Genomic DNA, 12,600 nt, shown 5'->3' on the forward strand with positions numbered 1-12,600 from the left:
CTTAGATGCTCATACTAGAATTCTAGTTCAAAGTGTTTGGTAAAATTGTCGTTAGATGCTCATGCTAGCATTCTAGTTCAATGTGTTTCAATGGAGTGTCATTAGATGCTCATGCTCGAATTCTAGTTCGAAGTGTTTGGATGGAGTGTCATTAGATGCTCATGCTAGAATTCTAGTTCACAGTGTTTGGATGGGGTGTGATTAGATGCTCATGCTCGAATTCTAGTTCGAAGTGTTTGGATGGAGTGTCATTAGATGCTCATGCTAGAATTCTAGATCAATGTGCTTGGATGGAGTGTCATTACATGCTCATGTTAACATTCTAGTTCAAAGTGTTTGGTAATGGTGTGATTATATGCTCATGCTGGAACTCTAATTCAAAGTGTTTGGATGGAGTGTCATTTGATGCTCATGATAGAATTCTAGTTCAAAGTGTTTGGATGGAGTGTCATTAGATATTCGTGCATGATTTCATTTCGGTTGCAGAAAGAAATAAAAAATGTCACTAAAGATTTTTCAGTTTGGTGGGGAAAATATGCTTAAACAGCAGTTTTATATCAAAATTAGAGAAAACCTATTTAGGTATATCACCATTATAATCAGCTTTGTAGAATATTAGTTTTCGGCAACCTTGCAATCTAATCGCACTAATACAATGTGAATGGAAATTATTATTTCATATAAGTATATGAAATGGGGATATATATTTTAAAAAATTGTCGTTGGTGTTCAGATGATGATATTGCATATTGAAGATAACTCATGTGAGCAGCATGAGTACAGTAAATGGTAGATACATGCTTGCCAAGTACAATATTCCTACTTGTGTACACGTAGGACGTGATTCACTCTGAATATTGTTGTCTAATGGCTTTCATGGACCTTATAATTCGTGTCATGTGAAAATCAATCAAAAGGTTTGGTCCAGGTCTGTGGTGTAAAACAAATATTATCCGGAAACTACTTTTCTTCCTTTAGTTACAATGCCATTGTTCTTAAACCTTTTGACCCCAAAATCAATAATCTTCCTTATCGAAAGTGGACTGCTCCGGTGGCCTAAGTGGTTCGAGTGTCCATCTTAGATGGGGGGATGAACTCTGGCCAAGTTATGCCAGAGACCTATTTAAAAAAGGTTACTTACAGCGCCTTGCTTGACGCTCAGCAATTAGAGGTTAGTGTTAGGACTGGACGGCCTGGTGTCAGGATAATGCAACTGGGTGGGACATCAGGCTACGTGTCTGCGGCATGATGCCCCACTACTAGACGCCACTATAAACTGCCACACTGCAGACATTGTAGCAATATGACTGAAAAGTGTTAAAGCTACAATAAAAATCCAAATCACACACACACACACACACACACACACACACAAGCACACACAACACCCTTATCCAAAGTGCAAGCTGTTTACAAAAATCAATCCAGACCTGATGTAGAACTAATGTTGTCGGTGTGGAGAACATTTCTCATCTTCAGCCATGACTTTTTAAAACCAAAATAATTCAGTTTATCCTAACAAAAAGTTCAAGCCATCCCCAGAATTTAGACCAGGTATGTGGATGTAAAAAATAAGTTGTTGTGCTGAAGCCATTTTTCTTATTCAGTCACAGTGACCTTGTTCATTTATCTTACAACCTCAAAACCAATAACTTTCTTCCTTTCCTTAAGTGGAAATTATCACTAGAATCTGATAAATGTAGAAGAAAAATGACTCAAGTTTTTGTGAATAATGAAACTGGTAGCAGATGGGTGGAAAGATGGACAGTATCATAACATAAAACTCTCCACTATATGGTGTGTATAAATTTATTACTGTACAGAATGAATGAAGGCTTAATCGCTTGTTATTAAAAAGAGAAAGAAACAAATTTCCCCATATATGTTCAAGAAAGCCATCAAGCTAAAAGTCGTTATTTCAAGAAGTGCTATTAATGGGCTTCCATCAGTAGCTGAATAATTATACTACCATATATACGCTGCTCTCAAATATGTACGTAGAAACCTGAATGTAATTTCTTTGCAGACCTATTAATGTATGCGCCTTTTATTCCGTATTTCTGAAAGTTCATGCATGTTATACATCAATATTGTCGACACAGCTTCCGTTTCAAGTCCATAACACAGGAATATTGTCAACACAGCTCACTGCTCATGTACATCATACAGGAATACTGTCAACATGGCTCACAGTTCATGTACATCACACAGGAATACTTTCAACACAGCTCAACTGCTCATGTACATCATATAGGAATATTGTCAACACAGCACTCTGTTCATTATGTTACATCGGAATACAAGTAACCTTGCTATCCAAGTTTTTCATCATTGTGGTATGTGTATCTATCTCATTAATATTAATTATTTATACCTCTTTGATTAATTTGTTCTGCAAAATAACAAAAGGGTGTCCGAACGTTCTACGTTCGGAAAGAGAAAGCATATTTCTGTGTGAAAGTATTTATATATGTTTTACGCTCCAGTACAAGAAGGAAAGGATGTCTATCCTGGATTGTTCTTATTTCAGTGGTTTATTTTTCATATGTGCAGAACATGGAGAAACTGAAGACACATCTAGCTTGAATTTCTTCAGGAGCTGTAAGCCATTTTTAATTAAATTTAGATGTCTTGTCAAGTCTAAAATCCTATCTTGATTGGCATAGCTGTATTTTACCCTCACTAAGCCTGTGCCTAAATCCCAGGGGCATTTAGCTGATTTAGTTTTACTGATTTATTCCAATACTAACTTTGCTTTATATGCCATATCATAAATATAGGATTAAACCTTCGTTTAATGACTTACCATACCTTTGGATTGAGTAGCGTCCTTATTCCCAGTATATTATGATATCTTTTAGAAGAGATGTTTTCTGTTAACATAAATTAATTTTTTCTAATATCTTGTGACCAGACGTATTTTAAAAAATGTTGCAACTTTCCTTTTTGCAAAACAAGTGAATATTGCCAAATAGTTCAAGTAACATATGACTTTGAAACGTAGATGAAAACTATGTTTACATGGGACCATTTGCCTATCCCTGACATTAAGAAAACATATATTCCAAATGTTAATTTTATAATGAAATTTATTTAAAAAAATTAAAAATATAACCTCAAAAATTTTCAGTTTTAGATTACATATGTTAAAAGGTTGAAAGACAGGAGTTCTAGGACTTCTCTTAAAACAAAATGTACAATGACTTTATCTATATCCTCCATCTTTATTGTTTTACCATTTTTCTTTTTTCTGTCCACATACTTGTTCATTACATATAATAAAAAATTATCTAAATATTATACATTTATTTCGCAGCTTAATTTATGTTACTGATATTTGCATACAACCATTAAATAACATGAATTTACGCCCAAACAGTATCTCATCTCCTTAAATGACTTTCTGCCCGATTTAATTGACCAGCAAAGGAAGGTAATGTATAGTGTGCACCTATAGCACCTTTAGGGCTAAAAAGCGTTGGTCAGTAAACATTCTGCTTTGCACTCTCATAGTCCTAGGTTCAGTCCTTTGTGTCGATACTTGGAAGGTTTGATGATTGTGAATTCTCTGAAGGTACTGTAGTTTTCTTCAGGTAATCTAGTATTTTCTTCAAAAGGGTTTGAAAATAGGTAAACTTTAAAGTGTGGGAGAAATGTTTATTTAAAAGATCAGGATCTGAATAATTAAACAATCAGTAACAATATTTAACACACGGACATTATTCAACGACAGGAATTTTCTTGCACTTTTTGTTGTATCATACTGGCTATATTTCTTTAAAACAGGTTCATTAGAGCTCGAAATTGCGTCAAGTTTCCTCTTTAGATAATATACCATATATACTAGCTTATATTTCGAATCCAACTGCAAACAACAAAGATCCTGATCTGTCGTAGTATAATGCACCTGCAGATAAGGGTCTACGTTGTTCATTTGTCGGATTACTCCTTTCAAACTGCACAGACCCAGATCTGTCTGCGCATTATGCAACAGCAGATCTGTGTTTGTGCAGTTTGAAGTTAGACTTGACTTACAAGCGTGTACATACGGTAGCAGGCTAATCAACTGCATGAACACCAATGAAAGCCAGACTCATGATTTCTTATATTCACAACAGAACTATTTGTGAACATTTATTGTATCCATTTTCTTAACAATTATCATCGGGTCACTTTGAAATTTGTAACTTACATCAAAATATCTGACAAGTCTTTCTTTTCGAATTGAGAACTCGTGGTTTCATCCATTTACTATCTGCCATGCAGTATGTATTATCGACTTCCTATAATTATCTTTAAAAAACAGATCATAAACTTGTGCTTGTGTGTGCTACATTTTTGGTACATTGATCACGATTTCAACAAAACCAGTATTCTGTTTAATTGTTAGAGATAAGTTCCTTCTATTTCAACGCCAGTTTTCAGCACAAGATAGGCTATACATGGCGGCCAGTATAACTGGTGGAGGAAGAACCCTGGAAAACCCAGGGAAGAACCACCGACCCACGAGAAGCTACTGGCAGGCTTTCCCACGTACCCGCACTAGCCGAGCCTTGGACTCGAACCCACGCAGACAGAGATGAGAGGTTAAATAAATGAGTTATATTGTTAACTGTTAGAACCGGCTAACCATTAAATCGGCGATATGCAATTTTGTACTTGCCTATTGTTGAGAGTCGGTAAACTCAAAACTGCCCAAGGCTAGGCTAGGACCTGAAAGTCAGTGAATCCCGGATATGTACAAATATTATGATTAAGATGTAGCTAATAGTCGAAAATATAAATATTTATTTATATTTGTCAAAACTTGCTTTAAATAGTAAATTATCACACCTGCGTAGGAAAATGTGAGACTAACCTTAACATTGATTACATGATTTGAAATGACATATGATAGATGAAAGGATCTGTGGTCAGTTTTTGTAATAGAAGGCAGTACATATTCCACTAAACTGAGGTGCTGAAATATGTACTGTGGCAAGAACTGAGGGTATAAAACTTGCAGAACATAAAGCAGTGCGAATGGAATCTGGCCCCACTCCCTCCCTCTCTCTCTCTCTCTTGAAGATACCCATATGCAAATACTTTGGAAATATGAGCTTACCCAAGCAAAATATGAACCTGTCCCAGAATTTGGGCAAGTGGATTTGTAAATCACTAAAAGTTTATTGACATGTTAACTGTTTTACAAAACGTTTATGCTTGTCACTCTCGTGAACCTTGTATTATTGTGCAGTGATCGCAAGGCCTCCAGCCTTGGCAATATTTTATTAATAATTATTGTTACTAACATGCACCGAGTCTGATTTGTTACGACTCTATGACCATAAACTAAACAACAACACAAAAAAATCCAACCAGTTTTGTAAAACTTATATAATTCAGTTCTCTAAATTATAGAATGAAAATCTAAGAGGAACTTACAGTAGTTTTGAATTTAATCCCAAATAATCCTAAAACGTTAAACACAAGTTCAAAAAGAATCGAATGTTTCAAATGAATTCCAGGTCGGCGAATATGCTGATGAGACAATATTCTTCATATATCACAACTCATTTGAATAAATTCACAATAATCCCAGAATAACATTTAGTCCAATGAATACTTTGTAATTTCAGTTAATAACCCAAACAAATATTTATGTACATGTATTCCTGCAAAATTATTTCAACAATCTCTAAAGTTTGTTCTTCATTTTATTGATGAAAGTAAGGGGGTTTCGTGGTCATTAAATGCAATAATTGAAGAAGGATCTGAATTACCATACACTTCAAAATGTTACAATGTAAATAATAAAACCAAGCACTCCTGTTAGTAGAGAAACAGCACACGGGATGATCTACACCATTTTTGTCTTGAATTATTACGAAACCCCTATATCACTTGCATCAACAGGAACTTTAAATGATTGGTTGAAATCTGGAGCTGAAAGAACTGGTGCACCCCTAAGCATGACCTTGAATTTGTCAAAAACCTCCTGACATTTGTCAGACCAATAAAACTTGGTTCTATTACTTAACAAGTTGGTCAGGGGTTCAGCACTTATGGAAAAATTGTAGCAAAATTTGCAATATTATTGAGTCACATCCCAAAATTACATCAGCTGATGTGTACTGATAGACGCTTGGAAATCAGAGATAGCCTTAACTTTAACTTCAAAAAGTTTAACTTGATCATCTCACTTTTGCTAAAATTAATTGTTAACTTTACATCACACAAAGAGCTTAAGAATAGTTTCGAAGTGATCCGTCAAAGTGTCATACAGAATGACATGGTGTACGCATCACAGCCATCTATACAAGATTTTACCATGTTCATTAAATGCTGGAATGTTGACGGAGAATTTTCCATTCCAAATGATGTCATTAATTTTGTTCAAGTCCATCCGGAGTTGCAAATACCGAAATTTCTTTTCCTCTATTCGAAAATGGAATTTCACCAAAATCCTTTCAACAGATCAAACATGGCGACACATATTGCATTTCCAATTTTGTCAACGCAGCCACTGATTATTGGTACTGGTAAAGAAACTGTTTTGGTGACACTGTTCACTTTCCTATAATCAGTACGGATATAAAAGTATTAAGAATACAAGGCAAAACTCCAGTTACTTTATTTTGTAAAGTAACATCATTCTCCAACCAATACCGAATTTCCTTTTTCAAACATTCCAGTCTGAGAGGGATTCATCCTGTAAGGATGTTGCTCCACAGGTGTAGAATCTATAATTTCAATATCATGGTAGATTTTATATGTTCCGATTGGAACATCTAGAAACAAGTGTTCATATTCACATAACAGCTGCTTTAATTCGCTCTTTTCTTGTAGGTGTAGATGTGAAAGTTGCTGTTCCAAATTATCTGACATTTCCAAATTCTGAATACTGGATAAATCCAGGTCACTACAGCCCCATTGCATTCCACCATTTAAATCTTCTCTGTGTGGGACAGGTACAACAAAATTGACTGATTGGTTAAACAGCACTATCTCGATCAACATACTCCTTTAATATAGTTAAATGGCAGAGTTATTTCTGCTTCTACCTCCAAGGAGTGTTGACAATATAATTTAAGCAGCTTACTTTCTTTTAACAGTATAAGGGCCATAACACTTAGCTTGAAGAGGACTTTGAGGTATGAGCAACAAGATAACCAGGACTTTATCACCAGGCTGAAAACTCCTTTTTTATTTTATTTCTAACTTAAATACATTTTTGATTGAGTAGAGAGAAGATTGTTTCTTGCTGTTTCAGAGGCCTTTGACAATTTATATAAAATCAGAAACTTAACCAAGAAGATTAATAGAAGTTAAAAAGCAGCTAAACAAGTTTCTCGTTTGATAACTTCAATTGTCCATGGACAATATGTCCCAAAACAAACTAATTCAAAGAGATTAAAACCCAAAGATTCTTGAACTGATTCCCTAACAGCAAACAACAGCAAACGAACACCATCCCAACCTTTCCTGTATCAAATCAATATGATAGTCTTCAAAGTTTGATTAAATCTTCTCAAAGTCACTTGATTTTCAGATTGATAAGCAGAAAATTTAATTGTTTAATGCCTAATTCATACACAACTTGTTGGAAAATTCCAGACAGAATCTGATCCTTCATTAGACTGGACAGATTTGGGAAGGTCATTAAAAATGTATATATCCACCTTTCTGTCGTATTAGTCCTAATATTGTCAAGGGGTCGTGACAGGTAACTTCTGATTGGGTTTTCCTATTTGACAAGTTTGACAAGATTTACCGTATTTATAGACATAACTTTTAATTTTCAGACAATAAAAATGATTTAAGATCTCGTGATAAGTCTTACTGACTCCTAAATAATCAGACAATGAGATTGATAGGCTGGACTAAGAATTGCATGTCTATGCAACGTAGAAACAACAATTTAAAAGTTCACTGACCATTCATCCCCAGTGGATATGTCAGGTGGTCTCCATATTCCCATAAGGACCCCTTTTTCACAAAATAACACACTGGCACTCTGAAACAAACAGGAGATCTCATGATATTTTTTTCCTGTTTGATGTAAATAATTTACTTTTGTCATCCTGATTAGAACTGAGAGAATCAATAGTAAAAAGAGTCTCATTGTGATCATTGCCAATTGACTGATCAACTGATCAGTACCAAGAGCAAAATGAGCTTCATCAAAAGACTGACCAATAAATGTCAGTGAAAGGAATAATTATCTGATCAACATCGTTCTCAATTGCTCTTTTTCCATAACTCTAGTAACTGCACAAGCAGGGTATAAATTTGGGATTTCAATTTCAATAGCATAAACTTTTTGATCCAAACAAGGCTTGTCAGTTACAAGTGGATTAACTACAACCTTATCTCCAGCAAAGCCATTGTCTAGCAATAAATAAACATCATCAATGTACATGTACAAAGAACTCACAACTCCGATACTCGTGGGTCCTAAGACTAAGTCTGATGACAAATTTCCATTATGGAATGAAATTTTATTAAAGCCACATTCTACTCCTTGAAAAAAAAACAGTCAGAAGACAAAGATTTCTCAGATAAAGGCAAAATACCAGACAATAAATATTTTAATAGGGATATGATCGGTAAAATCACCAATAAGTGATTTATAACCTATTGACATCAATTGTTTATAATTCTCCATAATAAAATCAGCCTGGGGCTTGTTTGACCCAACAAATGTATTGTTTCCAATACATGACCATGAACTTGACATCATAAAAATAAAAACATTCAGAATATCTCTATCCTTAGTATGCTGCTTATTTTTCACTTTGTAGCAATCAGAAATAATATGCCTTATTTTCTTGAAATAAGTGCTTGCAGGAAGAGATAAGGATTTCTGATCAGTCTTATCAAAAGTTTGATTTTTATTAGTTGTGACAGATTTAGGTTTAAATGTACTTTAATGTAGATTTAAATTTAAATAAGGCTGAGATGGTTTCTTATTAAAATCCTGCTAAGAAGAGAAGTTATAGATCAATGAAATGTTGTGAGTCAAGAAATAATCATGAATTTTCAGTCATTCTTTCAAGATTTTCAGATGTTTCAGTTCCAGTCAGAATTACTTCCCTTGAAAAATGGTGCTTACAATCCTCTGAGCCATCCTTACCTAGCATTTTTTATTGACATAAATAGTATTTGTAGCAATGCAGTATAAGATACTGGGTAATAGAAATGTATGTGATTATATCAAGATGGAATACATTCTTAATATTTCCTGGAGTCAATTTCCTACATCAGTTTGTCATGGAATGATGATAAAAAAAATCAGAGACGTGTCAGTGATTCCAAGGGAAGTAATTATGCAAGTTCTGGAGATTCTTCACAAGTGTCCAAAATAATCAGATCTTAATTTTCTACATAATTTATATGGACTGGTGTACACTTCTTACAAATGCAATTTCGAAACCATGTAGTTGCATCTACAAAAGTATGAAGCAAGACCCCGACTATCACAACAATAAAGCATGTAACTGACGAATCAGGTGTCAGGAAGAAAATGATACTGCTGTGATAATCCTCCTATATACTTCCATTAAGTCTGTAAATACCATATATACTTGCTTATAAGATGAGTCCAACTGCATAAGTTACAGGCCTAGATCTGTCATCATATGGGGGCCCTGAGTGGCCGAATGGTCTAAAGTGCTCTCTGTTATGGATCACTGCCATCTCACCTCTGTCTGTGTGGGCTCAAGTCTAGGTTGCGGCCAATGTGGGTATGTGAGAAAGCTTGCAAGTAGCTTCTCATGGGTCGGTGGTTCTTCCTGGGGTTTTCCCGGATTCTTCCTCCACCATTAATACTGGCCGCCATGCTCAGCCTATCATGTGCTGAAAAATGGCATTAAACCCCAAAACAACAACAACAACAACAACTTCATCATATAATACACTAACAGATCTTGGTCTATGCAGTTCGTATGGAGCAATCAGTAGAACAACATTATGCAGGTGCATTATGCTACAGCAGACCAGGATCACGATCTATGCTGTTTGCAGTTGGACTGGACTTATATGTGAGTATATACAATAAATACATGACAAATAATTTACATGAAATTTCAATGGACATGACTGTCTAGATAGATTGTATTCCATACCCTTGTAGCTGCTTAACTCAGTGGCTAAGGTGCTAGACTCATGACCAGAAAGTTTCAGGTTTGATACCCAAGTCAGATCATACTATATCAGCTACAGCAGTGTGCCTTTAGCCCAGGCTCTTTATTTTAATTTGCCTTGATGTGATATAACCTTCAAAGTGCTGCAGTGATGTAAAAGATGCAAACAAAACTAGAAAAACAAAACCATATCATACTCTTCTACATTGGATATAAAGAAAAACCAGTAAAACATTTTGACCTTAGTTTTTACTAGAGATTCTTTATTTGGCTAGTCACAAATAACATTATTTTTGAATGATTGTTTTTAATTGGCTGATAGTTGAAACTGAATCTCAAATTTAAGCTCAGAATTCTATGATCCAGAGCAGACTAGACCATACCAGGTATGACATCCAAGCGTGTACCAACAGATCAGTGTCTGAGCTGTTGGTTTTTCATTAATAGTTGAATGAACCTATGAACCATAGTTTGCCAACATAATATATACCGGTACACTGTCGTGGTCTAAATCAATGGGTGGCAACACAGAGTAGGCTTGTGGTGTTTGACTTATGACCTACTGAATGCTAAAAACCACTTTAGTAGGAAATTTCCAATTGTTACGGTTGATCTCAGCAACCCACTCAAAACAACATGGCAACCAAGTTTGGGGTCACAACCCATGGGTTAAGAACCATTCTATTATCCAGATTTGACCAAGTATGCCAATGCATTATGTTCGAACAGATCAGGATCTGGGCAGCTGGTTTTTCATTAAAAGTTGAATGAACCAAAAGATGGAAATTAATTGACTGGTTACATAAATTTCATTTGAAATAAGCACTAATATAAGATCTTCTGCATATACAACAAATACTGCATATACGACAAATAGTAGCCCGTTAAATATTAAACATGTGTCTTCTATTTCTTAGAGATGCTTTTCATATATATATAAATTCTTTTTTCCCAAACAGTCACATTTTTGAAAATATTCCAGAGTAGTTCAACTAAAAACATTTGATAACAAGTTCTATGGTAAGCAATTGTTAAAATTAACAGTATATCCTCATTAACTGAAAAAGTCTTGCACACAAGTCTTTTTAATGTTATAGAAATAAAAAAATATGAAATATTTTATGTAAAAAAATCTGTATTACTTTCATTAAATAATATAAACACAATGTGATAATTTAAGTATGAAAATCCTTTTACCACATAAAGCTTTAAAAAGTGTGGTATCAACACTTCCCTGTTTGTAGAAAATGCCAAGTAATAGAAGGAATTATTGAGAAATGTAAGATTTTGTTTCAAAAATGGTGTTAGCAGGATGTGCAAAATATAAAGTGTTTCCCCTGCTTCTGAATGTCACAAAATGAAATTATGTCAACCAGGGGATGTGAAATTTAGTTTGCTGGCTTTTAACTGTTTCACAGATGGATCGTTTTTTCTTGAATAATTATCTCAATATATCACCTTAAAAATGAATCACATTTCCATACTGCTTGAAATTTTACCACTCTAACTACTGAAATAATAACATTTGGCAAAAGTCACCATCACTTATCGTAAACTAATCAAATATCTTTTTCAAACATGATTTCCAGAAATCTTATGCATAAACAAACAGAAGCGCCTTTCTTGACACTAATATTTGTCCATAATATGTAGCCTGCTTAAAGAGGCAGCATAGATTGATACATCATGCCCATAATATGTAGCCTGCTTAAAGACCAAGCATAGATTGATACATCATGCCCATAATATGTAGCCTGCTTAAAGAGGCAGCATAGATTGATACATCATGCCCATAATATGTAGCCTGCTTAAAGACCAAGCATAGATTGATACATCATGCCCATAATATGTAGCCTGCTTAAAGAGGCAGCATAGATTGACACATCATGCCCATAATATGTAGCCTGCTTGAAGAGGCAGCATAGATTGATACATCATGCCCATAATATGTAGCCTGCTTAAAGAGGCAGCACAGATTGATACATCATGCCCATAATATGCAGCCTGCTTAAAGACCAAGCATAGATTGATACATCATGCCCATAATATGTAGCCTGCTTAAAGAGGCAGCATAAATTGACACATCATGCCCATAATATGTAGCCTGCTTGAAGAGGCAGCATAGATTGATTCATCATGCCCATAATATGCAGCCTGCTTAAAGACCAAGCATAGATTGATACATCATGCCCATAATATGTAGCCTGCTTAAAGAGGCAGCATAGATTGACACATCATGCCCATAATATGTAGCCTGCTTAAAGAGGCAGCATAGATTACACATCATACCCATAATCTGTAGCCTGCTTAAAGAGCAAGCATAGATTAACACATCATGCTCATAAATCACTTTCAGCCTTAGGCAGGTTATGTTTTTAAATCTCACAGAAATTAAAAAGGTAAAGCTAATCATAGGTAAACAAGCACCATTCCACAGTTTACTTGACTTCTACTACTACTACTACTACTACTATTG

This window comes from Sinohyriopsis cumingii, chromosome 2 (genome assembly GCF_028554795.1).
Source record: "Sinohyriopsis cumingii isolate HCF-2022 chromosome 2, ASM2855479v2, whole genome shotgun sequence".
NCBI classification, from domain to species: Eukaryota; Metazoa; Mollusca; class Bivalvia; order Unionida; family Unionidae; genus Sinohyriopsis; species Sinohyriopsis cumingii.